Source organism: Sphaerodactylus townsendi, linkage group LG08 (assembly GCF_021028975.2).
Source record: "Sphaerodactylus townsendi isolate TG3544 linkage group LG08, MPM_Stown_v2.3, whole genome shotgun sequence".
Taxonomy (NCBI): domain Eukaryota; kingdom Metazoa; phylum Chordata; class Lepidosauria; order Squamata; family Sphaerodactylidae; genus Sphaerodactylus; species Sphaerodactylus townsendi.
This window is the reverse complement of record NC_059432.1, coordinates 86,849,421-86,877,181: the sequence shown is the minus strand read 5'-3', so window position 1 is coordinate 86,877,181 and position 27,761 is coordinate 86,849,421. Positions and strand designations below refer to the sequence as shown.

At 42.6% G+C, this 27,761-nt stretch overlaps 1 long non-coding RNA gene across 1 annotated transcript; it reads right to left on the bottom strand.

The window, feature by feature from the left end:
* Positions 1 to 210: 210 nt before the first annotated feature.
* Positions 211 to 22,090, bottom strand: LOC125437807. Its single transcript, XR_007245267.1, has 3 exons — positions 21,985 to 22,090; positions 12,113 to 12,134; positions 211 to 252 (listed from the first exon to the last, which is right to left on the bottom strand). It is a non-coding gene; the product is annotated as an uncharacterized LOC125437807 (long non-coding RNA).
* Positions 22,091 to 27,761: the final 5,671 nt, after the last annotated feature.

The following is a 27,761-nucleotide window of genomic DNA, read 5'->3' as shown; positions in this document are numbered from 1 at the left end:
CAACAACAAATGTTAAAAACAAAATGATTTACTTTCTTAACATATAACACTTTTAACATTTAACACACTACAGTTCAAGGTCCTGAACAGGTTTCATTTCAAGTCCTTCTAGTTACAGGCTTCTGATATTGCCAAGTCCAATTTTTTCTTTGCAAGTGGGTTGGCTCCTGAAGACTCCAAGGGCTTGATGAACAGGATTCAACATGATGAAGGTTTCCAGGAGAACTCTCACCAATTACAACCACAAAAACCCTGAAACAATAAACTCCAACATTTACAACATAGCAAAAACAAACAACTACCTTCCCACTAGTTCCCAACAACATTGCAGTTACCTTAACAAGGTGTTAAGGGCTTATACAAATCAAAGTCCGAGTCTGGTAGCCTTGTCTCCTCCAAACTACATGAACTCTGCAGCCTCCTGCTGCTTTGAGTCTCCACCCCTTTTTAGGTCAACCCATTCTGAGCATGGGGGTTACACTACCACATGGTTTATACATAAAATCTACAGTAACTGCTTCTGGAGGGGCAATGGTTGTAATATTAAGCATCTCTTGATATTATTTGAATAATAGTACAAAGCATGCTAAAGCATCATACTTTAAGTAAGCATTTTGACATTTACTGGTTCATATTAGCATATTCACCCTGATTTGGATGGCCCAGGCTAAGCCAGTCTCATCAGATCTTGGAAGTTAAACAGGGACAGACCTGGTTAGTACTCAAATAAGACTGAAGACCACCAAGGAAGCCTAAAATTGTTAGGCAGAGGCAGGCAATGGCAAATCACCTCTGAATATCTCTTCCCTTAAAAAAACCTACTGGGTTGCCATAAGTCAGCTGTGACTCAAGGGCACTTCCCATCACATTTAGCATATTCTAAGTCCTAGCAGGAAAGAGTTAATGACTAAATGCTCCATTCAAGAGCATTGTTTGCACAAGGTTTTTGAAGGAACTTGAAACGGCCTTGTAATGAAACCTTTTGAAGTAATAAGGAGCCAGTGTGGTGCAGTGGTTAAGAGCGGATGCCTCTAATCTGGGGAACTGGGTTTGATTGTCCACTTCTCCACATGAAGCCTGCTAGGTGACCTTGGGCCAGTCACAGTTCTCTCAGAACTTTCCAACCCACATGGAGGAAGGCAATGGCAAACCACCTCTGAATATCCCTTGCCATGAAAAACCCTATAAGTCTCCATAAGTTAGCTGTGACTTGGCAGCATTTACTGCCACTGCTGTAGTTAATGAATCCTAACTTGGATAGCCCAGCCTAGCCCCATGTTGTCAAATCTTGGAAGCAGGATCAGCCCTGTTTAACATTTGGATAGGAGCCCACAAAGGAAGTCCAGGGTTGCAACACAGAGACAGGCAATTGCATACCACCTCTGAACATCTCTTGCCTTGAAAACCCTATGGGGTCATCAGAAGTTGCCTGAGACCTGATGGCAAAATAGTAATAATAGCAATTAATTAGTGTTAATCAACATGGATTATTTGGCTGAAATTTGTCATGGGCCTAGACAGGGAGATCAGTAAGGACTATAAAAGATAGAAACATGGGAGAGGGAGGGAATGAGGAACCAGAATGAACAAGATGCACTAGTTCATTTTAAAAAAAACAGACAGGTTTATAATAGGTTTCAGTATACTTAACAGTGCTTGGATAAGTTGGCTGAAAGAGTCACACAAATAACCCACACAATGGCCTTGGCAGCATGACAGATATAACATTTTTTGAAAGACTGGACAGCTATTGATGAACGATGTTCTGGTATGTGGGGGAGAAGTATGCTTGGTACTATTATTCAATGTCAAGCATGCTTGTATTTCTCTTTCTTTGGGCAAGAGCTATAGTAGCTTAATTAACAAAACATTGCAGGAAAGGTAACTTACATTCAACTATTCATATAATTAGAGTGGCTAGCTCTGAGTTGGAAAATACCTCAAAGACTGGGGAGTGAAGCCTGGGGAGGTACCTCAGCAGCCTATAATGCCACATGGTCCACTCTTCAAAGCAGCCCTTTCCACTAGGATAACTGATCTATTTTTTAAATCTGGGAATCAGTTGTTATTCCAGGAAAACCCCAGATACCACTTAGAAGATAGCAACCACATGGATAATGGATGTGTGACTTCATATACTATGGAGTTTCCTACCTAGAATTCATTTGATTAAACATTTTGAGAACTCGTTCAATACAATTCCAATATAATGAGTTTTTGACAATAGTGGTTGTGTATTTTGAGAACACCCAAAATGGTGTTACATATTTTAACCCATGAAGACTTCCATGTCTACATATATCCTCTGTTTGGTGTCAGAGGAACATTTGCTCAAAAGCTGTCTCTGTGTGTGTGTTTTCAGTGGTATGGTGTCCATTTTTTGTTTCCTCTTCCCAGAAGGAATGCAATCTAATACTAGCCATGGCCTACATCCTTTGGAATCATCAGAACATCCTATCCAGGATTTAGGCAGAGCTCTGAAATTGCTTGCCCTTCCACCCCCATTTTTGTTTTAATGTCCAGCTGACAAGGAATTCTTGAGACCTTAAAAGCTTGCACGTTATATTGTGTTATTCTGTTGGGTATTGAATAGTATGGCACATCTTTTTGTTTTTATATAGTCTCTTAAGTCATGAGCTAACAGTTTACCCCATGAACATGGAAAAGTTGTCTGGATTCAGACATGATTGCAGAGGTAGTAGAAAGTGCAAAGATGCTTATTTTTTCTATTCGTACTCCTCCTCTTCTAACTTTGAAACAGAACTCTTGCTCATCCAGGCATCATGAGAAACATATGCATCTTTTTCTGTCTTCTGCCTATTTTCAATTGTGTTGTAGGAATCTAGTTCTTGACTCAGACCAAAAGGGGCTATCTCCAGAAGGAAATATTTTTTTCTCATAGTATAGTAAAGACAACCTTTGTCAAGGGTTGCAATTAATTGTCTGAAAGAATTAGACGTCTGGAATTGTCGACTGGCTTCAGTTGATTGATAAGGACCAAGACCATGACAACGGAGGTTAAATTAGCTGCAGAATGTTCTCATTTGCAAACCTGTTCTAAAAGGTTTTTTAAAAAATGAACCAGCTCTTTATGAATATGATTGCTTACTTAGTTGTGGTTGCTGGAGAAGAAAAGGAGCGAAGATGTTGCCCACCAAACTGGGAGAGGTATTATCTTCAGAATTTTCTGATATGTGAATGCTTATTATTAGTAATGACTTTTTCAGCTCCTTAATCCACAACTGGGTGGTGGCCCAATATGCCACTTAACTACATCCTTGATACAATACGATGTTGTTAGTCTTGAAGGTACAGCAAGTTCTCTGTTCATTTTTTGCTACAACCAACTAACAGAACTACACTTCTGGAATTAATAGCTTGCACAGATGCTCTTTTTGCCCATATAGAATTCACTATGAAATTCATTATGCCATGCAGAAACAATAACATTAGCCTATTTTACTAGCTGTTAGGATTACCCAGAATGTATCTGGAGTAGTTTGAACACTTGCAATCAAATACATACATGCTAAGGGGTTTTTTAAAAATATTTTATATAATGGGGTCCTGATTTTTCCCTTAGTTACAGAATTGCTAACTTTTTAACAAGTCACAGTAATTCGATCAGCAGCAATGACAATGTTTATGGAAAATCTTCACTTGCTAATTTTTAAAAGGAATCTTGTGGAACTTAAGTGATTGAAGTTTAAATTTTCATGAGCTAATTTCCAAAGAGCAAACTGCTGTTAACTTTTGTACTGCCTTGTCTGCATCTTTATCTAGCCTAGTTAATGACTCCAAAGCAGTAATATTGTGACATATAAAGCAAAGATATATGTTACATAGTTTTAACTTTATTTATTTTTATTAATTTATTCCCCACTTTTCTCCCCAATCACTAGCGTAATGCCCATTGGGCAAGGTGGGCAGCTGCCCAGGGCATCACCTTGTGGGGGACATCAAAATGCTGGCTTAGTTTTGGGGTATTTTAGTGGTTTTCCATTTTTGGCCTGCAGGGGGCGCAGTTTTCAGGCTAGCAGCACCACAATTTCAGTGTATCATCAGGAGACTGTACTTATAATACCCCCCAGGTTTGGTGAGGTTTGGTTCAGGGAGTCCAAAGTTATGGACTCCCAAAGGGGGTGCCCCTATCCCCCATTGTTTCCAATGGGAGCTAATAGGAGATGAGGGCTACAGTTTTGAGGGTCCATAACTTTGGCCCCCCTGAACCAAACTGCACCAAACCTGGGGGGTTTCATTAGGGCAGTCTCCTTATGAGACCCTGAAAGTTTTGAGACTTTGCTTTCAGAAATGTGCCCCCCACAGCCTGCAACCCCCATTGACAGCAATGCAGAAAACTCAATGCAGAACAAAGATTCTTGGGCAAATTTCTAGGATGTTCCTGCAGGGAGGGCATTCTTGGACGTATCAGCACCAAAATTTCAGGGTGTCATCTGGAGATGATGGCACCCCCTGAGTTTGGTGCAGTTTGGTTCATGGGGTCCAAAGTTATGGACCCTCAAAGGGTAGCCCCCATCTCCTTAGCAAAGAATGAAGGATGGGGCACCCCCTTTGAGGCTCCATAACTTTGGACCCCCTAAACCAAACTTCACCAAACTTTGGGGGTACCATAAGGACAGTTTCCAGATGATACCCTAAAATTTTGGTGCCGATACATCAAAAAATGGGCCCCCTGCAGGAACATCCCACAAATTTGCCCAAGAATCTTTGTTCTGCATTGAGTTTTCTGAATTGCTGTCCATGGGGGTTGCCGGCTGGGGAGGGGACATTTCTGAAGGCACAGTCTCAAAACTTTCAGGGTCTCATCAGGAGACTGCCCTGATGATACCCCCCAGGTTTGGTGCAGTTTGGTTCAGGGGGGCCAAAGTTATGGAGCCTCAAAACTGTAGCCCCCATCTCCTATTAGCTCCCATTGGAAACAATGGGGGATGGGGCACCCCCTTTGGGAGTCCATAACTTTGGACTCCCTGAACCAAACCTCACCAAACTTGGGGAGTAGCATAAGGACAGTCTCCCGATGATATGCTGAAATTGTGGTGCTGAAATGTCTAAAAATGCACCCCCTGCAGGCACCAATGTCCTGGTGCCAAAAAAAATTGGTTGTGGTGGAGTGGCCTCCCATGGGGGGGGGGGCATCCAACTCAGGTTTTGCCCAGGGCTACAGTTTGCCCAGGGCTGCCTCGTTACACCCCTGTCCCCAATAGGGACCCAAAGGAGCTTACATCCTCCTCCTCTTATCCTCACAACATACCTGTGAGGTAGGTTAGGCTGAGAGAATATGACTGGCCCAAGGTCACCCAGCAAGTTTTCATAGCAGGAGTGAAGATTCAACCTGGGTCTTCCAGATAACTGGTCTGGCACTCTTAACAGCTATAGCACACTGCCTCTCTTTGGCCCCTTCCTCCCATGCAGCTTAAAGCACTTTCAATCCATTTCACAATTGTTTGAAAATGGATTTTGCTATTCCCGCACAGCTGCAAAGTGGATTGAAAGTACATTATTCTGCATGTGTGGAAGGGACTTTTGCATGTTAGAAGTTAACTATTAATTCTATGGTTTAATGGCAAAGTACCTGCTTTGCATGCAGAAGGAACTAGATTCAGTCCCCACCATCTCTAGTTAAAAGGATAACACAGTAGTTAATGTGGACAATTTCTGTGCGAGAACTTGAAGACACCCTAACAGTCAGAATAGACAAGGCTAACCTTGATACACCAATGGTCTGGAAGCTTCATGTATTCTCTATCACTGGGTTTCAATGCCTTTCAGAGAGGGTAAAATGGACAAGTACAAGAAAACTAATTTTACCTTTAACTGGAAGAGTGTCCATGGACAAAAATGAAGAATCTTGGCAATCTTTTGGATTTTCAGAATTCTGGTGGTTAGAGTTTGGTTTTAACTAAAATGTTTTAACTGACTTTTTAACCATTATTGTAATCTGCCTTGAACCACAGGGAAAGGTGAGGTATAAATGTTCAAAAAATAATAATAAACTGAAGGTTTCACAGAAAATTAAATAACACTGATTATATAATGTTACACAGAGCAGAACTCCTCAGTCTAAAATTTTAATACAAAATAATAAATCATTGTCAGCCTTCATAAACTAAGGGTCAAGTCAGATCAGATACTGGGAAATCCCTGGCCAGATGTCTCTCTAGTACATGACAAAGCAGCCAACAGAAGAGGCAATTCAGATTGAGATTATGTGTGTGAGGGAGGGAGTAACTATTTGCCCTGCTTTCACAGCCGTGAAACATGCCTTTGTGCAGGAATCATAAGTCATAATCTGACTCCAGTCCCAATGCAGCTACTATTTAGCAAGTTTTTAAAAATGCTGAAAATCCAATAATGGATCTGTATCACATCTGATGCGACCCTGAGAAATAAAACAAAAGTCTTAAACAGGGACAAGTCTTCAGATGTTTGTTATGACTTTTGCTTTATTTTTTAGGATGTAACTAGGCCAGATGGAGGTCTATTCAGGGTTTAGTTCATGGGTGTACGTGTGAAGTAGCGTCAAGTCACAGTAGGGCTTTCAAGGCAAGAGACTAACAGCCCAATCCAGAGCCCTTGGTGACTAGGGACAGTGTTGCTGCGGCACTCCCCTGCCACCTCCAGAGGACTTTCCAGCAGTGCAGAGAGGTTGAAAAATGGAAAAAAAACCCCACCCTATCGTTGGAAAGCCCTCCATAGAGTTTAATGGACTTAACACCATAGGGTTTAGTGGACTTATTTATAGGGTGGTGAAGATCCACTGGCTGGAGCTGCGCACAACTGCCACTAAGGTCGGCTCCATCCCTGGGAATGCATCTGCCATGCCCCTGGTGGGGGGGGGGGGACTGGTGACAGTGTGAGAGCACCTGGCCATCTCACCACATCTGGCCATCCCAGAGGGCAGCGGAGGCCACCCAGAAGCATATTTGCCCCCTACTAGGGCAAGTGGAGGGCAAATCCACCAGTGTATGCCACAAGTCCCTTCAACCCCTCCCCCCTCTGGATTGGGCCATTAAAGAGGTAATTTTCCATTGCCTTCCTCTGCAGAATGATCCAAAATTCTTCAGTGGTCTTCCATCCCAGTGCTAGCCAGGACTGACCTTGCTTAGCTTTTGAGACCCCCCAAAATCAGGCTAGCCTGGGCCATCAAGGTCAGGGCATATTCCTCAGGTACTGGCAAAGGTGTCAGAAGTCTGATGGGGTTAGCTTTCAAGCTTTTTGATGGGGCTAGTTAATTTTAATTGTGTTCAAGCTGAATGAACCCCTAATTCACGAGATCTCTTTTTTACTGCTGCTCTCGTAAAATCCAGAATCAACTACTGTGTATACAATAACTATCATCAAATAAATGTTCTGGCAGGAGATAGAAGCCTTGCAATGTAACTTGAACTATTTACAACTTCCCAGGCCAGGGGTATTTAGATAGCGCAGAGACACTGGAAGCAAACAGGTGCTATAGATTTGGACAAAGTCCATGTTAAGGGTGTAGATTTATACATCGAAGAGGGTTAATTTCTTACAAGTTTGAGGAGGGGCTCCTCAAATTCCTTGTAAGTCACATGTGCTAAGGAGAAAACGGTTTCGTAATCCAGTTGTCAGTGGTCTAACTGGGGTTGCCAAATTTCTTTCATGCCTTTAAGAGCTGTATGCAGAAAGGTCAAACATCTGCCAGCTTTAAAAAGCAGCGTGCTAGGAAAAGCTCCTCCTGTTTAATTTATTTAAAACAAACTTTGATTTTGTTTAAATTCAGAAAGGGAGACAGCAGCTACCGCATTTGTTTTACATGGGGATATAAAACTTGCAAAATAAATAATGTGGTACAAGGGCTATTATGCCTGATCCTGCAGGGAACCATTAAAATCTAGCAAAATAAGAAGAGAAGAAAGAACTCTGTGGACGCTAGATATATTCTCTCCTTCCCGATCATGGTGTGTGTGAATGGAATGTTGGGAAACTCTAGGTTGGGAAATTTGTGGGTGGAGCCTAGGGGACCGAGTTTGGTGAAGAGAGGGACCTCTGAAGGGATATGATGCTGTGGAGTCTACGTGTGAAACTGCCATTTTCTTCAGGGAAAAACAAATGCACAATCAGCTCTCAAAACTATAACAGCCCTGCTAGAAGAAGGTGGCCACCTCGTGCAAGGGGAAAGACTCCATGTTCAGAAACAAATATTTAATTAGTATCACTTCATGTGTTTTATTGCCAAGAGCAGACATTCAGACTGGTTTGGGAGCCATGATGGTCTGCCTGTCAGAAAGCCGTTGAATGCAAACGAGTGTTGCCATTAATAGAAAAGGCCACACTGCAGTGGCAATTCTAAGGACATTTTCCAGAGAGTAATCCCAATTGAATAGCATGGGGCTTACTTCTGAGTAGACCTGCTTAGGCTTGCTCCCTACATCTGCCACAGAGACGAACAGTTTGGAGACCATTTCCCCTCCCTCAGGGTCTTTCATACTCAATTACTGAATTCCATCTTTAGGTAAACATTCATTTTAGTGCAGAGAATAGGGTATGCAGGTAGGTTTGTTTGAAGTTGATGTGGTAGATGTGAGTGTTTCCCCCTCAATTTTTGAGATTTATTTATTTATTTATTTTATTGGACTTTTATACCGCCCATCCCCGAAGGGCTCTGGGCGGTGTAATAAATGTCATAAAATAAATTAGTGGTTCCTGTAGACTTCCTTTACCTAAACACATAAATTCCTTGAAAATGTCACCATTTTCCAAAAGTAAGAAGAAGAAAAATACAGCAGAAAGTTGCAGAATTACATGAAATCTCATGTTTTACTGAGATTTGTATCTATTTTATACCTTACAGGATGTTCAGCTTTCTAATCTTCTGATCAAATGGAATCACAGATCATGTTTCATTTAATCCAAATTAAAAATTATAGGGGCATTGCTCCTTGGGAAAAGGTTATTTTCATGGAAAATACCAGTCTCCACTCACTTGTTAAAGCTGCAATTCCCCCATCACATAGGTTAATAGATTTATCCTATGTATTATGGACCTTTTGAAAGGAACCACTGAAACAAAGCCATATATTTTCCACTGAATCGAGTAACATTACTCAATGTACATTAAAAGCAAAATGAAAAAGGCTGTCCATATCACTGTTAAGATTTTTCTGGGCTGTGTTTGCAAGCTCTCGGCTGACTTGCTGCTGACTTAAGTTTATTCTGCTTATCTCATAATGATTCAAACAAAATTTCCTTATAAGTCAGTCCAAAGGATTTCCATGGAGTGTGTGTGTAAAAGGCCAAACCTGTGAATGTGTGCTTGAAAGTATCTGAGTTTCACCAGATTGGAGCGTAACTGTTGTTCTGGTTCAAGGACCAGGAAGGGCCCATTCTGATACCCCAAAGGCTATGCCAGAGACTATCAGGATGATTCTAAGCAGAGTTACACATTTCTAATCCCTAAACCCATTGGGCCCAGAAGAACGCGACTGTTTAGGATTGCAGTGTGTTTGTTTGACCTGCAGTGTGTTTGACTGAAACAGAACCTGAGCTACATTTTTTTGAAGGGGGCAAAAGTAAAAAAAAGAAAAAAGTTCCCCCCCTAATAATCTCAGCCTAACCCCCAGAGGGCTGAGGGATTAGAAACATGTCTCTCTCTGTGTGTATGAGAACATACTCAATATTTGTAATATACATATATAATCAACAACTCTTTTAAATGATAAATCATGATACCTTGTATGAATTATTAATGAATAATTATACTTTTACATTATCTTATCCATCTATTATCTATGAATTTGTCCTAGAATTGTCCTAGAGGCAATGGAGTTCATTAGCCAGACATGATTTTAGATTTTAGAAAGGCAGGTTTTAATGAACTCTGAGGCATGACAGTCATTCCATGGCAAGAATGCTGGAAGGGAGAGGAGCAAGTGAAGGGGTGGGGTTTCCTAAAACAGGAATTCTTACTATTGTTTTGTAAAAGTTCTCACAAAACTAGATTTCGTACAATATTCTAGTAGCACAGGAATGTAGCAGAGAATTCACTATGAGGGAAGAAATTTAAATTCCAATGAAGGGAGCCCACTACCCAAATAAAGAAAAGAGATTCAAAGTCTTCATTCTAGAAAGTGAGGTAGATGTTTATAGGTTATGTTAACAAAGCACAAATCCTCCTACCTGGAAGAGAAACTAGTATTAGGATCCACATGGAAGCAAAGTTTCTTAACTGAAAATATTTTTTTCTTTATCATCCTTCTTTTTTGTCTTCTCCTTTTGAACTGTTGGGATTTTTTTACAAAAAACTTTAGTCAGAAAAGGATATATATTGAATTGGGAATGCAAACACTATGAAGTTATAATGGACTGATAACCCCTTCTTTGCTCTGCATCAAAGGCATTTGCTGACCTACACAGAGCCCTTTGCCCTCCCTCTTTGCATCCCTTTTGCTTTTGAGTTAAGACAGCCAATGAATGTCATGGGTGGAAGATTCAGGACAGACAAAAGGAAATACATCTTTACATAGTGACTAAAATGTGGAATTCACTGCCAGAGGATGTGGTGATGGTTACAGGCACAGACAGCTTTAAAAGCAGATTGGATAGATCCATGGAGGTGAGGTCTATCATTGGCTAGTAGCCACAGTGTCAAAAAGAAACCTCTATGTTTGCAGGCAGTCAGCCTCTGAAACCCAGTGTGTGAAGGCAACATTGGGGAAGATCTCAGCCCGTATGCTCTGTGGTTGGATCTCCAGAATAAATGTTTGGCCTCTGTGTGAGACAGAATGCTGCATTAGAAGGACCACTGGTCTGATCCAGAAGAGCTTTCTTTGGTCGTTTCTGCACAGCACAATTATACCAGGTTACAATTGGTATCTTACAATCCGGGTCTATTTTATCCCGATTTCTCCCTTCACATGTCTGCTCATTTCTGTGAAGGAATCAAGTGAAGACCGGAGGAAATACTCCAGTTTGTTTCGCATGAGCCCAGGTTTTTTGCATTTACCCTGCAAGTGTAATTGCACATGCACAAACATCCCCAATATCCCGCTTTTTGATTGGATGTTGATTTGCGGCAGCAGCGGGGGAAAACAAAGCCTCCCCTTTTCCAGCTCTTTTTCCAGCACAGGCCTCAACACAGCAAGTTGCAGCAAAAAAAGGGGGGGTACAGCATCATCACATCACATTCCCACGTACATTCTCATATTTTTGTGGAAAACTAGAGACTCCCCCTCCGTAATATGCACACTAACATTTGAACCAAAGTGCACATCTCCCTAGCTATGCACTCTGAGCAACAAGTACATGCACAGAAAATGGGGACATTTTGGGACTTCATTCCTGATCAACCCAGGCAAAATGGCACCTAGTCGATACCATGAGCTGAAAATGTGCTTGGGGAAACATTTCAGGAAGGGTGGGCTGCAATGGTAGGTGGCTCATCAGAGTTGAAAACTGACATGACGTCAGGTGTGGAGATCAGGAGATCAGGGGTGAGAGGGGGCAGGACGGGGAGATCAGGTGATTGGGCAGGAAAAATAAACTGTCATCAGCCTGGACAAACTGTTTCTGATCACATGGTGTTTGCGTGGTAGTGGGTTCAACCCAGGATTTTTGAAAAGAATCGCCAAATTGGCAATTTTTGAAAATTCCAGGATGAGGAAAATATCGCGGAGCAAACCCACTTTAGGACTAGGAACCGTGCAAACTTCTTGACCAAACCGGGATATTTCCCTTGCTCAACCTGGGATATTTGGACCTTGCAGAAATGACTATTATGTTCTTACTTCTTATGTCAATAAAAACAGCAGGTTGACCCAGCTTTTATCTATTTCCTAATTGTTTTCCAGAATAGCATAGTGGCAGAATAATCTCAACCTAACTCACAGAATAAAGTAGAGAAGAGTGCCTTGAAGGAAGAGAAGTATTTTAAAAGTACTACATTGATAAAAGAATTACATGGTGTTTCACCTCTAAGCTTGTGACTAAAACAAAACTCCAGTTTTAGCACAAAGATAACAGAAAAAAAATCTACCCTTACACCTTAGATATTGGTTAGATGCTATGATGAACCAGGAGTAGTGTGGGAGAAAATATATCCCATCATGCAAAAGTGTTCACGTCTTACCATTCTGCTGAAGGTATGAAGGCTGAAAGAAAAAAAAAGATCTGTCTGAACAACCATCTCCTTTCTCGTTCTCACACGAGAATGCCCCAAATTTCCCATTTGTGGCTGGGATGCCCAAAGGACATATCAAAGTACCTGAATAAACCACACTGAATCTTAAACCTATCCTCCCCTTCCTCTCTCAGACTCCATGGTGATAACAATTGTGATAAAACTGTAGCAGGTGAGGTGAGATCTCCAGACAAGTTTACTTCTGAAATAATCTCTCATTGGAAAAGATGCAAAGAGAAGAGGAAGGCACCAAGGAAATAGGAAGACCCAAAATGAAATGGATTGATTCCATTGTAGAAGCAACAGCCCTCCATATGCAAGACGTGAGCAAGGCTATTAACAACAGGATGTTTTGGAGGTCATTAATTCATAGGGTTAACATAAGTTGGAAGTGACTCGACTGCACATAATGCACACATACAGATACCTGGAGGCCGGGCTGTGAGACTGTGCCTTCCGTGAGACTTTCCCTTGGCATGTGTGCGTGTATGCGCCCGTCTCTACCCACACATCCCTAGATTAAGGTGACCAGATGGTCACCTTTGTGAATGGGATGGGGGGTAGGCGGCCGCGCCCGCATGCGCCCGCAGCTGCAGGAGCGCACTGCCTTCTGGGGCTTGCCGTTTCTCGCCCTGTGACAGGGCAGGGAACAGCAAGCCCCAGAAGGCCATGCTCCTGCGGCCACGTGCGCGAGAGGCTGCCGCACTGCCTTGCGCCCCAGAAGGCAGTGCGGCAGCCTCCCAAAAATCGGGACAATTGAAATAACCCGCGGCACGCGGGACAAATTGTTTGAAGGCGGGACTGTCCCGCCAAAAGTGGGATGTCTGGTCAGCCTGTATTTACCTCACTGCAGGCCCCACTGTAGGGTAGGCCTAAGCTTCTCCAATGAGGCAAATAGCACTCCCAGTGCCATTTCAGGTTGGGAAAGTACTGGGGGAGGAAAACTTAAGCAACTCTCCTCCTGCACTGCAGTCTTGATCCAAACTGTCTTATGCATCTTTGGCATAAATACCAACGTATATCATAAATACCAATAACCAGAGATGCTCTGGAGGACAGAAGCTGAGCACCTCTGCTACCCAGTTGGGAACCCCAGTTGAAGGAATCCTCTCTTCAAGTTTCAAAGTTAGGTATAATTTTTCATTTGTTAGTACAGGGTTTCCACGTGATGCCCCTGGGTACCACGGCGTTTACCAATACCTTTTGTGGCGCCTGCCCAGTGTTTTTAGGAAGTGGGCTGGGCCAGGTAGGGTTTTAGCTCAGCAAGCCTTCTGATTGATTATTGTGGATTTGATTGGCTATGGAGATTGTTTGAATGTTGCTTTGTCAGCAGTTGCCACCACAATGTGTTGCTGAAGTTAATCGATGGCAACGATTTTTCTGGTGGGCTCCACCTTCTGCAAGCAACCATTTTGTGCCAGACATTTTTTTTGTGCCATCTCAGAATTCCAAATGTGACCGAATATTTTAAAAGTTTGGAGACCTCACAGCAGTAACTTTATATGTATTCTTAACATGGGGGGGGAAGCTTTCTGTAAGTAGACAATTTACTAGTTTATCCACCTTTTTCATTGTCTTGAGTTATTTCTCATAAGAAGTTTAACTCAATGAGTATCTTTAGTGAAGGGGGAATTATGTACATGAAAAAAAAATCAATTTGTCCTGCAGCGCCTTCAGCTTCAAAAATGAGTCTTCAAAGGAAGCAGGGCACCCAGAAGCAATACACAGACACAGGAAGTCAGTGGGGCTGTGTGGAAGAGCACTAACAGCATAATAAACTGTTGTTATATAGCTTTTGTCTGTAATTTTTTGACAGTTAAATTGATGCAGAGAACAATAGGTGCTTATAGTGACCACAGGATAATTTGAGGTTATAAGGACCTGCTTCCCAACTCCAGATTTAATAGTTAAAATGTTGCAAATAAATGGTCATGACTATATTGTTAGTGTATATCCTATTCATTTTGCCCAGCTGATGGAATTAAAGTGACTAGACTGTTCATGCTTTGGCAGGTTAAAGGCTGCACTCTCTCGAGGGTCTTATTTCAGAACCTTCAGTGACCAGATAATGGATTCCAAGGGAGTGGTATCAAGGCAAATTAACAGGACAATTCTGAGCAGCGTTACACCCATCCAAGCCCACTGAAGTCAATGGGCTTATAAGAGAGCAATTCTGTCTTGTATGCAGAGGTGGGATCCAGCAGGCTCTCACCAGTTCCCGAGAATGGGTTACTAATTATTTGTGTGTGCCGAGAGGGGGTTACTAAATGGGTCCACTTTTGCCATCTCCACGCCCTCGCCTCCCCGAGAGGCATCCTGCCTTTGAACGTGAAGGTTCCATATTGCAATTGCGACTAATAATGTAACTCCCTGAACTGGGTTAATCCCTTTCAGGTACTGCAATTCATGGATTCTCAGCCTTTCGTACCTTTTATCTCACCAGTCTCTATCAAAGAACCTGTGTGTTTCACCATGGCTGTGTTCAGATTTGTGAGTTGGGGCATTTTCTATAATGTGATGATGATTTAGAAATGACCTGGTGTGAAAAAAAAACATTTGGGGTCGTGGTGGAGTGGCTGCCCATGGGGGGGGGCATCCAACTCAGGTTTTGCCCAGGGCTCAGGTTTGCCTAGGTACGCCTCTGCCCCCTTTGCTGAGGGGGGGCTGGTGAGGGAACCTGTTACTAAAATTTTTGGATCCCACCACTGCTTGTATGTTACACTCTTTAATGGCAGGAAAGCACGTCAGTCCTAGTGCTGATCATAAGGGCAATGACTGATATCCGACATTACAAAACAATGTTCTCCCACGCAAAACTATAGAAATGGTAGACTTGAGACTGCCACTTTGACACCACTTTGCTTCCTACTTAGTGCTTCTATCAGTGGTGGGATCCAAAAATTTTAGTAACAGGTTCCCATGGTGGTGGGATTCAAACAGTGGCTTAGCGCCAATGGGGCTGAGCTGGGGACGATGGGGGCGGGGCATTCCGTGGGCGGGGCATTCCTGGGCGGGGCTGTGGCAAGGACGCAGCCGCTGCGCCGGTCCTTGGGCGAGAAACGAATGCACGCAGGCGCAGGCTGCCACGCACGCCGGTGCACCTCCTGCTAGACTGCTTCAAGTTCTGCGTGCTACTGCTGAGAAGGAGGAGGGGAGTAACTAAGGCAAAAATCACAGGGCAAAATCACCAATTAGTAATCCCCTCTCGGCACACACAAATAATTAGTAACCTACTCTCGGGAACCTGTGAGAACCTGCTGGATCCCACCTCTGGTTTCTATGCAAAATCAGCCTTTGAGAATAAAGTGGGCCTGCTTGCGATGGGCATCTCTGCGGCATGCTCTCTTTGCACTTGTATCCTAAGGGCTGCCTGTTCACACTTTTCACACAGACACTTTAAAATGTTTTCAGGCAGGAAGGAAAACATTTCCTCCAAGGAGTTCCTGCAACGTTTTAGCCCAAAACGTTTTGTTTCCAGCTTGAAAACATTTTAAATGGGTCCTCGATTTTTGAGATTCTGTTTCTGAAAACATTTTCAAAACGTTTTGCATAATTACGATCTCTTTAAGGCTTTCCTACACCTCTCTGCAGTCCCTGGACTTCCTCCTTGGCACCATTTTCTGAACTCGCTCTGTTGTCTCTCCAGTTTTTAAAAAAGAAATTGGGGGAAAGGGTTGATAACTTCGAAGTTTCAAGTGCACAACCTCTGAAGAATCACAGCATGAAGCTTTGAAACATTGGCTCTATGGAAAAGAAAAAACAGAACGAGCACAATATGGTGGCTAGGAATCGTTTCGAGGGGGTGAGTGCGAACAAATGCGGGGGTGGGTTGTAAATGTTTTGCAAACATTTTACAAATGTTTTCAGTGACTTGTGCAGAAAAAAACATCATTTTGCTGCAATCCTTGCAGTATTAATTTCTACAAATAGCAGATGGGGGAGAAGTTCTTGGAAGATGGCAATGCAATCTTATACAAAGCTGCTCCGTAAGTCCAATGAAATAAATGAATTTAAACTGAAGTAACTCTGAATAGGATTGGACTGTGGCCACCAAGTGCATTTGTAGCAAAGGTGAGATTTTAACCAGGGACCTCCCCAGCTTATAGCTTATCATTTTAGTTTCTATGTTATACCCTTCACACACAATGGATAATGGTGGTTTGTTTGCAGCCCACAATTTTTAAAACATTTTACTTTCAGGTTCAAAAGTTAAACCTGCGTTACACTTTGCTTACATTTTTGTGTGTGTGCTGACATAGTGTCTTTCCTTCCCCTTTTTTCTTGATAAGGATGCATTCCCAAGCAAAGAATGATTGCTAAATAAATAAAGGTGTGTATGGTGAGTAGCTATATATTAGGTCTAGGTCTTTATTTGACAGTTCTATTGCCATTCTCATATAGATCATGGTTCAGCAAGAGCGTGGTGGATCCCCATTTGCATTTTTTCCAGAAAAATATATTGCTTTTCTCTCTTGCCTATCTTTTAAAATATATATTTTTCCACAGTATATGGATGTAATAATAGTGAGCAATGTTCTTTCTTAGAAGCTTCATCACCCATTTTTTTCAGGCACACAATGCTCTAAAAATACTATTCAACAGTGAAATACTACCACTAAAGTAGCCTTAGTGGTTCTGATTTCTCATGCTGTCCCTGCAGCAGCTAACTCCTGCCATCGGGGGCCAACCAAGGTGCATTCCTCATCCCACGTCAGCCAGGTGAGAGCTGCTGCCTCCAGAACCCAGCTACCCCAGCCTCTGACAGGGCAGGTGCGACTTTCCTCCAGGAAACCCAATCCTTTCTCTCTTTAAAAACTCAACCACCCTCAGGAGATGCAGTGCCCCATATCTAGATGAGTTCACCTCAAAGAAATTAACCAAGCCACTAGTGTGATTAATCATTGTCGCACTGTTCTGGGTAACTCCAGGACCTATTTTAAACCTGTCTTGAAGTCGCTTTGAAAACATTTCCTGTCCAATTCCTGCCTGGTCATAGGATCAAGACCATGCTGGCCACGTTCATGGACGAGCTCTGGCTACCGTTAGATCGAGGTGGGTTAGCGCAGCTATTGCTGTTAGATTTAACAGCAGCATTTCATGTGATCGACTACAATATTTTGCCTCGCCATCACCAGGAATTGGGGAAAAGCTGCACAATGGCTGACCTTGTTCTCCAAGGTCAGGAACAGTGGGTGGCATTTGGTAAGGATACTGCAGGGGGCAAGCCTATCTGCAATGTTATTTAATATCTACAAGTGCCCTCTGGCTCAATTGGTCTGGAGCTTTGGGCTGGGTTGCCATCAATAAGTCCATGACGCCCAGCTTTTTCTGTTGATGGAAGGCCAGCCGGCTGCCACCCTGGGTAATCTGACAAGGTGTGTGGAGACCATAGCAGAATGGTTGAAACAGAACAGATTGAAACTAAATCCATCGAAAAAGGAGATCCTGTGGCTGCACCAAGGGAGACCAGAGGGGAGTTTCCAACTGCTGAAATTAGACGGAGTGGCACTAACACCCGCTGCTTCTACCAAAAGCCTGGGTGTGATGTTGGAGTTCTGCTTGTCAAAGGAGGCCCAGGTCGCACAAAAGACCAAGATGGCTTTTTTATACCTTTGCCAGTTGGTCTCTTACCTGTTGCACTTGGTCCTAACTACAATGATCCATGCAACGGTCACCTCCAGACTAGATTACTGTAACTCACTGTACACTGGCCTACCCTTGAGACTGCTCTGGAAGTTACCATTGATTCACAGTGCAGCGGTGAGAGTCCTAACAGGGACTCCAATAAGAGCACATATTCGACCTGTGCTTCACTAGTTGTCCTGGTTACTGGTTGAATCATGGATCATGTTCAAGGTTCTGGGTTTAATATTTAAGGCCTTGAGCAGTCTGGATCTGTCGTACCTACAGAAGCGCCTCTTCTGGTATACCCCTTGAGAGCATTACGCTCTGCTGGCAAGAGCAGGGCATTAAGTTAATCAAATAAAAATTAGAAAGAGTTTAGGAAGCAATCTGCTGTTGAGTGAATGCAGGAAATCTAATATTTTCACCCTCAAAGGATTATTGAAGGCGTTTCAGCACTGCATGCCAGTTCAAATGTCTTTTTCTCCAGACCAACCATGATGCAAATTTGAAAGTGTCTATTTTGTGTTTCCATGACAACCTAATATTTTTAAGCAAGCTACCAGCCAAAACACCTGATTTCAAAGAGGTATCTGGTCAAGGTTACCATTACCGGAACTAGGGTGCAGCACAGTGGAGAATTTAACACTTCAAAGAATGCAGAGATAAGCAGTGGAAACTCTGCTGCTCAGCTGGAATGGTTTCCGTTTGGTACTGGGTGAAATGAAGACCACTGTAAATCTTGGAAGATCATCCTTGCTCGGGTATGATATTTCAACACTGATGAAGCCTGTAGGGTTTAGCCTCCCAAGAAACTAGAAGTTCATTCTGTGGGGTTGCTGTAGTGTAAATATCACCAAGTGTAGTAGTCATGTCTGGGGGAAGAGCAGTCTATACTGGGTACTTGGTCCGGCTTTGCTGCTGCCAGTTTGTGATTTTCTCCATAAATCTTGTCTGTAACCTAGGAATGTAATACAGGACCAACCAGCCCCAGACAGAAGCTGGATCCAGTCCTCTGGCCACAAATTAGGGTTGCCAACTCTGGATTGGGAAATTCCTTCAGATTTGGGGTTACAGCCTGGGGAGGGTGTGTTTGGGAAGGAAGGGGGAACCTCAGGGGGTTATCATTCCATACAATCCACTATTGAAAATAGCTACTTTCTCCAGGGGAACTTTTCTCTCTAGTCTGAAGATCATTTGTAATTTGCGGGGGGGGGGGGGGCGGGGAGAAGGGGGGATTCCAGGCCTCACCTGGAGGTTGGTAACTCTATCACAAATCCAGTAAAGCTTTGGAGAGGGGTAGCTGTGTTGCAGCAAAATTAAATCAAGAGTCCAGTGGTGCCTTAAATGACTACCAAAACTTCTTCCAGCTATAAGCTTTTGTGAATTTCAGCTTACTTCATCAGATGCATGAAGTGTACAGCAATAAAGACTTCACATACTTATGCCCTTTGGTTTCAATGGGTGCACTTGATATCGTGATGACTTGTACCTGGATACATTAATTGATGGTGGCATGCATTTTCATGACTGCTCAAGCACGATTTCCATTGCCTGGCTTTGCTAGTTCCCCTACCCTGATATTGTTCCCTTTCTGAAACCTTCGATGTAATTTCATCGTATCAGTTTTGGTGGTAGTCTTTGCCTTGTGGTGGAACTCCCCACACCAGTCCTAAATCCCAAATAGTCCTTCCTTAGAGCTGCTTTTGGGAATGTTAACATCCATGTCTGCACCTCCCTAGGCAAGGTGTAAGGGGCCATAGAAAGGAAGGCCACGGTCTATTTGCTCTGCGATTCTAAATAGAATTACATCCTCCTAAGCCCTGGATATAACTTTGTTATAGAATTGCGCTATTAGTGTGGGTACAGATGGCTTTAAAGAAAGATTAGATAGATGCCCTGACCTGAATAGCCTAGGCTGGCCTGTCCTTGTCTGATATCAGAAGCTAAGCAGGGTCGACCCTGGCAAGTATTTGGATGGGAGATCTCAAGAATATCAGAGTCCTAATGTGGAGGCAATGGCAGACCACCTCTGAATATCTCTTGGCAAAAACAGAGAGATTGATTCATGGAAGAGTGGTCCCTCAATGGCTACCAGCCATAGTGACTAAAGGATGCCTCCATTTATAGGCAGCAAAGCTCTGAATACCAGTATGAGGAGGCAACATCAGAGAAAACACTTGGTCTCAATGCACAATTTATTGGTCCTCTTAGGCAACTAGTTCGCCACTGTGTGAAACCAGATGCTGGAGTACATTGGCTGTTGATCTGATCCAGCAGTGCTCTTTTTATGTTCTTATGCTTCACATGCTGTTTTCCGCAGATTAAGTTGTTATTAAAGCAGTGACAATTTTTGCATCCATCAGCTGGCATCTTTAGCCTTTGGCCAGCAACAACATGTGCATAACAGACTAAATAAGCCCACATTCAAAAAAAAGGCTGAGAACAGAGTAGCAGCAGCCCTTACTGAGCGAGGTTACAGGCAAACAAGAGAACACATTCTCAGGTGAGAAAACCACAACAGCAATGCTTGCTTGGTGGCTGCTATTTTTATATATGCTGAGCATCATTGACCTGCTAGCACTTGATGTAGTTTTAAGGAGTATGATCCTTTTTATTCTAAAACGCATCTGGGCCAAATGACATGGCAACAATGCTATGCACTCTCCCTGTCTACCACTCTCTTGAAAACTGTCTGGCTTCAATTGTAAAGTCTTTCATCATAGTCAGCCAAGATCCTTTTGAGTGATGCATGTTGGAACAACACTGGCGTTCTGTGCTGTGCCTCTGGAATGTAGCCCACTCATGCTTCACCGCAGTTTAAACACCATAGAAAATATAGTTCATAGCAAAGCTGCCTTTTAAATTTATTTATTTATTAACTTAATTTACACCCTGCCTTTCTTCCCACTGGGGGTCCAAAGCAGCTCACATCCTACCCCTCTCCTCCGTTTTATCCTCACAACAACCCTGTGAGGTAGGCTAGGCTATGTGACTGGCTCAATGTCGCCTAGCAAACCTCCATGGCAGAGTCCAGATCTGAACATGGATTTCCCAGATCCTAGTCTGATGCTCTAACCACTACTGGCTCTCCCTTTGGCCATCTTCTGAGTGCTAAAACAAGTAAAGGAAGATGGCTATGAGGCTTACATGTGGGGGAGGTTAAATCGAAGTTCCTTGAGAGCCAGCATGGTGTAGTGGTTAAGAGCAGGTTCACTCAAATCTGGAGAACCAGGTTTGATTCCCTGCTCTGCCACTTGAGCTGTGGAGGCTTATCTGGTGAATCAGATTAGCTTGTGCACTCCAACACATGCCAGCTGGGTGACCTTGGCCTAGTCACAGTTCTTTGGAGCTCTTTAACCCCCCCCTCCCCCAATAGGGTTTTGTTGTGCAGGGAGAAGGGAAAGGAACTTGTAAGCCCCTTTAAGTCTCCTTGCAGGAGAGAAAGAGGGGATATAAATCGAAACTCTTCTTCTTCAATCATGAAAGGGTTTTGAAAAGGAAAAAGCCTTTTCAACCTCATTGGGGTTGGGATATTACGAAAGATTCCAATTTCAGTATTTTAGCATGTGTCATTTTCTTCCCAACCTGAGGCTTACGATAAGTATCAGAACCACTGGAGATGCTAATATAATATGTGCAACTTTCAAAATCATTATTTTGGCTCAAATAATCAATGTTGCAATATTTACACATTTAATCTACTGCACTTAAAAAAAATCTCACCCTGTTTCCATTTCATCCTTGCATTAACTCTGTAAAGTAGGTCAGAGAGGGTGATGTAAAGTGAACTTCATGCCAGAGGAACCCAATCTCTCCAGACCCTGATTAACTCTGCAACTATATATCAGCCCTATGTGGTTCGTACATCGTTGTTTATCTTAACATAATGATTGAATTTTTTTCTACAAAAGGAAGCTTTTATAACTAAGAAGAGTGGGTTCCTACTGACATCACTACCAAGTGGAGTTACGGGGAAAATTCCCAGTGGGCCACTGCTGCAAGCCAAAAGAAAACAGAACCAAGCTCTGCTTTATCACTATATATGGGCTAGTCTCCTGGGTTGCTCCAGGACCATTTTGACTTCCCAGTCCATGCCTAGTCACTATCCTAATACTTTTCCAGCCAGCAACCTGATCTTTTCCAGCCAGCATCCACTCCTTTATCCAAAATTCAAAGGAAGGTCTGAATTGGCCAACCTGAAAAATGACTCCTCAAAGCTTGTGTTCCTTGTCAGTCCTCAAAAGAAGTGAGGTTGTCCTTGGCCTTCGGCTGACCGGTCAGTTTGCTCCTCACAGATTCTACAGTATCCTTATTTACGGGTTTCCTGTCACTTATCACCATGTATCAGAGTCAATTTACAGAGTGACATAAATAGATGAGGCCTTAAACTAGATCTGGAATTATGCAACTAACTTCCATTTGCAGAATTTTTCAAGCATCCAGTTTCTTCCAGAGAAAACTTTGGAAGGGTTCAAAACTTTTCACCAGGACCCGGCATGGAGATGGGAATCTCTCCATTATACATTTGGTAATTTTAACTCTCTGTGACTAAAAAACAGCAGCAGCAGCAGCTCAGAACACATTCAGGTGTAAGATGAAGCAAGAGAGACTCCAGGCCCATTCAGATAAGCTTAATATAGGCCTCAAACAGGCACATCCAGTTACAAATTCTGACTCTATCTCTCTTTGGGTTAACGACAGATTATGAGGAATTCCTTGACTTTTCCTTGATATGGTGTTAAGTTATTTCTAAATTAAAAAGCAAACGAACGTGGAGACTCCAAACATGATCATACAGAGGATGTTTAACTCTTGCAGCACAAGCTGTATTTCCACACAAACATTGCCCTCTCCAACAGAATGAGTAAAACTGCCTTATGCTAAATCTGATGAACGATCGATGAAGGTCACTATGGTCTATTCGGAATCACAGGGGCTCTCCTGGGGCCCCGGGCAGAGGTCTTTCACTTACTGCTCACTCCTGTAACTGGAGAGGCCAAAAATTGAATACTGCAACTTCTATATAGAAAACAGGCCTCTTCTTTTATCCTTGAGGTAAATTACTTGAGGAAAATGTAGGCAGAGTTAACTATATACACCTATAGTTGTCAACTACCTGGAAAAAATGTCCTCTCCCTTTAATAGAAACCTAATGGGGCAATTCTTAACAGGTTATATTATTTACCTCATGCCATGAAAAGCTTCAGCTATCAATTTGCACATGCTAAGTTTCTATTAATGGGACAGGGCACTTTCCCCCCTCATGCCTGTGGTAACTCTACATGCATCCTTACATGATACGTGATTTGGTCTTAGGACACAGGAAGATATTTGCAGAAATTGTGACTTCTGCTCTTTTATTCCCATGAAACTTTCCCATCCAGTTTCACAACCACATAATACCTCAGAGAATCCTAGCTATTAAGCTGGGCAGGCATGGAGCCTACCTGTTTGCACCTGGCAAAAATGCCTTTCACATTAGAGTTTCATCCTTAACAGAACAGGTTTGTTTGTTTGTTTTAATTCTGACAGGCAATGCAGCTGGTCTAGTCAATTTCAGAGAAGGTAAAACACAAAGCAGGAAATGCATTCAATCTTGATACTTCCTGAAAGGAAGTTGCAAGTGTGAGAGTAGAGATGAGCAGGACAAAGAAATAGGGGAAGGGGGTTTGAAGAGCAGGAAGATCAAACTTTGGTGAAAAATTCTTTTTTGAAAAAAGTGTATACTAATTATGCCTTCCAGATGCTTATTCTGCACAAAAAAGTAACAACCTTTTGATGTAGAAGGCAGGCAGCGCCTCAGGGAAAGCAACTTCTAAAATATGTATGCCAGTTCTGATTTCCACAGAATCCATGTTTATCTGGTAATCTATGCTATGTGGTTAGCACAACCCCATCTTTTTCACCTGAGATCAGAAGCTCTTAATTTTTACAGTGTAAACAACACATTTTTGACCAATAAATGCAAAATACAGAGAATATGTTGACACAGCTCCAATGCATAGATTTAACATGTGACAGGATAAAAGAAAAAGAACGGAGGCAGCTTGCCTTCACCCAGTGCAGCTGGAACTATCATCGATGCCTGTCATATGCCAATGGTTGGAAATTCTTTCTGGTAAGACATACCTTTTCATTACAGCAGAGTGCACAGAGGCAAAACACAGCAGAGTTTATACAGGCATGTGTGTATGCTGAGAACAAAATAAGCTTGGAGCCAATTCATAGTTTTTAACTAATAAGAGGAGTCTTTATTAGTGAACTCAATTCTGAATAGAAAAGGGCAGAGATAGTTTCTCTATCCTAATTGAATTTATCTGGACGAAGAAGGATGCTGTCTGCACATCTGTCTGCACATACAGTGCAAGATGGAGGAGTGTGTGCAAGAATGGGTGCGTGTGGAGAAGCAGGAAGGAAGTTCCCTGAGAATAGCAATCTACACATCAAAGGGATAGTGTCAGAACAGTAGAGAAAAGGTGCCCAGTCTCTTGACCCCCTCTAGCTATCTGACTTACTGATCAGTCTTCCTCTGTGGTTGAGACAGGAGACAACACAAAGTCTTTCACTTCCAGCCCCAACAAGATATTGCAGGGCTAGAACAACTGCAGAAGAGGGCAATCAAGACGACTAAGGGGTTGCTACACCTTTCCAGGGAAGGAAGGCTAAACAGTCTGAGATCTTAAGTAAGGGGGAAAGGAGAGCCATGATATAAAATTATGCATGGACTGGAAGAAGCAGACAGAGAATGTTTTTTCTATGATGCCCAAATCTTGGAGACGCTCATTGAAGTTAATGGACAATAGATTTAGAATGGAGAGAAGGAAATATTTATTTAATGAATGATCAAATTGGGGAATTTGCTGCCAGTTGCATAGAGACACTGGTATTCCCCTGTGGTCTTTCATACAGGTGCTATCCAGGACCAAATCTGTTTAGCTTCTGAGATCTGATGCAATCAGGCTAGCCTGGGCTGAGCACAGATTCCCTTAAAAGGAAATTAGACAGATTCATGGAGGTGCATCAATGGGCTATTAGCCATGATGACTAAAGAGACTCTCCCTATCTAGAGGTAGTAAAGTCCAGTGTACTAGGAAGCCACGTTGGGGAAGTCCCTATTTGCTGTCTCTCTCTGGCAGCTACTTAGCCACTGTATGAGACAGAATTCTGGGTTACTGGACCACTGATCTGATCCAGCAGGACATCTATGTTACATTCTCCACAAGTAAGCCTTACCAATGTGGGAAAGGGCCAACAAATCACATGAGGTAAGAGGGTTCAAGACTTGGCTGTTGTGGGTTTTCTGGGATACGTGGCCGTGGTTTTTGCTCCTAAAGTTTTGTCTTCATCTAGGGCTGGAATCTTCAGAAGCGTGTCATGGTACAATGTGTTTCTCTTCATGGCCTAGAGGACCAGCGTGGTGTCGTGGTGGATTCTGAAAGGAGATGATCTTACTTCAGAGTATTTTTTTGTCTGATCCCATGGAGTCACAATTTCCGAATCACATTTCCAGAAAATTACTTATCAACGGTCATCTTTTTAAAATCAGTTTGGAAAATAGACCCATGCTATTATCTCTTATATTGATCCATCATTTATACAAGGCAAAATTAGTTCACACTACCATGTCCTCTGTCATAAGAGCAAACTGTATATTTTTTGTTTTACTCCGTTATTGCTTCTTCTGAGCAATAACAACAGTTCCAAACAGTTAACTACCCTCTTTAATGATGCATGTCCTAAGAAATCTTGCTCCGTTTCCATTATGTGGAGAGACAAAGGCTATAAAAGGGAAGTAACCCCTCCTTTCACTGTGTATCTTAAATCAGGAAAAGCAAATATGAATCTTAGCATACGCGCAAGGAACAGATAAGAGAATGTTATTTTCCTAGCAAGTCAGCCAGCCATTGAATCACAAAGGACGCCATTTGATTTCTTTATGCGTAGCTAAACATACAAAACACTTATAAAATATCTGTTCGGTATTGACATTCATTGCGCAGTTGGCCCTACCTAGAGATACAGATTGTGTATGCGGGGTGTGTGTGTGTGTGTGTGCGTGCGCATGCGCGTGTGTGTGCGGAGTTTACTGTACCAAATTCTTTGGGCATGATAGTATGCAAGTTTCCAGCATTAACAAGATTCTTCATCAAGGTAAATGGAAAAATATTTAGTATGTAAGCCTCAAAGTTACCTTTCTCAACTATATAACATAAGAATGTAAAAAGAGTCCTGTTGGATTAGATCAAGAGCTCAACAGTGGCAAGCCAGTTACCACAGGCAAGTGTAACACAAGCTACATGATAGTCCAACTGTTTTAGCCTCTTCATACACATAAGGCTGTAATTACAGAAGGCCCAATCTAGTTTAAACCTGCATATTTTAAATTTCATTGATTTAAATAGGAAACTGTTAAAATGCTTAACTTTCCCCTGATATCAGTGGTATGTAAAAACTGTAATGACATTCATATTTACTTGGGAATAAGTTACTTGGGGGTAAGTTCCTACACACTGGAGCTTATTTTTGTGTAAATATGCATAAGTTTGCAAATGTAGCCTGCTGCAGAAATTTAGCCTGGGTATTGCCAAGGGTGTGAGCTAAAGGCCAGGAACTTAAGCATTCTTGGTCCTTGGATCACAGCCTATGCTGCATCCAGATCAATTCACCTAGTGGATACCAGCCACTCTGTTCCCTCTACTTTTGGTCTTTTATGACTGTTGTTTTTTTTAATGCTGTGTTTATATAAATTTGTTTTAAAAATTTTGTGAGCTACTTTGGGTCTTTATCACTATCAGGGAGAAAAGTGGAATAAAAAAGATACTAAATAAATAATAAAAATGGACAGATCAATGCTTAACTTTGTCAGTGATGACAGATCAGTGCTTAACTTAGCTGTGTTGTGCTCAAGATATTTAGCACTGCAAGCACAGGTAAAATAATGTATTGGCAATCTCTTCTTGGGTTACTGTGAAAAAAAATAGAGCAGTGGTGGTTTGAGTTTGGTGTGCCTTCCTGAGCTCAATAAAGCTGTAATCCTCGGTACACTTATTTGGGTATAAGCAACAACAGTACCTCAGTGGGACCCTTTCGAGCAAACATTCAGATGGTTGCATTTCACAGCTCTTTATTGCTGGCATTTTCCCGACAGACATCCCAGGAAAAACCAGGATCATACATACTGGGATGCTTCTATCTCGGTTTCTCCCTCCACATGGCAGCCCATCAGCGCGTTCGGGCCAGGAGGAAGAACTCCAGGTGATTACGCATGGTCCCTGGTTTAGTTTCATTTTCCTCGCCAACGTTGCCACACATGCGTGAACTGTCCCATTTTTCCAAAGTTCTGATTGGCTGCAGGTGGCGAGGCGGGAAAAATAAACTGGTCTGTCTCCCGCAGTGTTTGCATGGGAGCAGCACAGTGTGTTTTTTTAAAAAAAAGAACCGCCAATTTATTCATTTTTTGAAAGTTGCGGGATAAGGGAAATCTCGTGGGGAGGGCCCGAGTTAGACCCAGAAGCCATGTGGATATCCTTATCCTTATCCCAGGATATATGGTCCGTGCGGAAAACGCCGCTGATCTCTCATACCTTCAGATCTGTCTTGGCAGAACACCACCCACTTTGGGCAGACTGCTCATCCTACTTTGTGGGGGAGTGACATCACTATGTGGCAAGATGCTGTGGTATTATGCAAAATGGGTGGAAGGATATCCTGACCCCACCAACAGGTCGCTTAGCATCAGTGCAGCATAAGCCTAAGAGTACCATTTCCTACATTTTTTGATAGCCACGGGGTCCGTCCAAGCTAAAGATTAGAGTCAGGCTCTGCTCTTACATCCTGAAAAAGATTTACCTTTACAGAGCAAGATTAACCTCATTTAGAGGAGTGCACACTGCATGCTTCTCTTGTTTGGAAGGAGGCAACCACAAATCAGCGATTCAAGCAAAAACACAGCAGGCAGCCTCCTCTGGGGGAA